This window comes from Echinops telfairi, unplaced genomic scaffold, assembly GCF_000313985.2.
Source record: "Echinops telfairi isolate 266 unplaced genomic scaffold, ASM31398v2 ScPeMD7_7473;HRSCAF=8511, whole genome shotgun sequence".
In the NCBI taxonomy this organism is placed as follows: Eukaryota; Metazoa; Chordata; class Mammalia; order Afrosoricida; family Tenrecidae; genus Echinops; species Echinops telfairi.
The window spans coordinates 13949508-13951008 of NW_022111377.1; the positions used below are offsets into that span (position 1 = coordinate 13949508).

Sequence of the window (1501 nt, forward strand, 5' to 3'; positions counted from 1 at the left end):
TTGGGAAAGCGTGTCTGTTGTACCAGACTGTTTATCTTATACTCCGTGTCCTGCTGACCATCCGGCTGAAAGGAATTTTTGTTGAATTAAGGGGAAGAAATCTAAATGACAACCATGGAAAAATCATGTCTCATGGGAGCAATACTCCATTAGCCTGGATTTCACAAGTGTCCCAAGCTCAATCTGCAAGCAAAACACAAATCACTGCCCCAAGATTGTGTCTTAAAAGTGAACAATGATATTGAGTGTATAGATAGATAGATTACAGATATAGATATAGTTATAGATAGAGATAGAGATGCACACACATCCGTATGTATATAGATGTGCATATGTTGCTGCTAGGCATCATTGAATCAGTTCTGACGCATAACAACTCTATGTATGACAGAACGAAGCACTGCCCAGTCCTGTGCCATCCTCACGATTGTTCTTAGGTCTGACCCCAGTGTTTTAGCCACCAGGCCAATCCACCTTGCTTATGGCCTTCCCCCTTTCAATGCCCCTCTGTGTACATATCATCACATTGTATACACAGATATAGAGATATACACATGCATACTATGGGTACACCCACTAATTAGTATATATTCACATATATATAACTGTGTACACATAATTGTGTATCTATAGGTATATGATGTGTAACTATGTATAGAGTATATATGCCATATACTATACATTTTATATATATAATCAAATGATAATTTATTATTCTCTGCATATGGAATAATAATCAATTCCTAATATCATAGACACTTTCAAAATTATCATAACCTTTGCTGACTGTTCTTTTCATTCATAAATACTTCATAGGCCAAATACTTTAGCAGACCAAGTGTGTCCTGGAGATTGTGTGAGCTTCTCACAGTCAGGGTCAATTGGGCCTTGCTTTGTTCTCTTGGACTATCAGGTCCTACTTCAGTTTTGGTTTTCCTCCTTTCCTGGAGCACATATGTTGTTTGTGAGAACACATTCAGATTTTATTAGAACAATTCTTTTTTTTTTTTTGTCTAAGAAATAGCACAGAACAGTGACACCACTTCATCTTTGAATCATCTAGGTCTTAAGAACTTTTATTTTTCCTCTAAATGAAAAACAAGCGACTTCAAAAGAATAATTATTTTTTCCCTGACTTGTATTTCATTGGCATATAAGAACATATGACACATAAAATACAGGTCAATTTTGTAGAAATAAAATGGGGGAAATGAGTGTCCATATATGAGTTTTACTTTTCTGATGTTGATCTTGAACTAATATAAATTTACAACATGATGTTAGAGAAATAACTGAGTTTGATGGAAAAGGGTCCAGAGGAAAGAACGCACTGTGGCGGTGTCTTTTCTACTACAAGGAAGAAATGATTAGTCACTTTGGAAGGTAGTCCAAGACTTAAAATATCCTTGGATTTCTTCCTAGGCTTTCTGCTCTCTCTTATTATAACCAAATTAATGTAAAGCTGGTTAGGTGTGTCTCCTGGGGACTTCTATACCTACCT

At 36.0% G+C, this 1501-nt stretch overlaps 1 protein-coding gene across 1 annotated transcript in view; it reads left to right on the forward strand.

Moving 5' to 3' along the window:
- The window catches only part of MALRD1 (MAM and LDL receptor class A domain containing 1), an 819322-nt gene that overhangs the window by 640477 nt on the left and 177344 nt on the right, over positions 1-1501 (forward strand). The gene's annotated exons all lie outside the window — the stretch shown is intronic.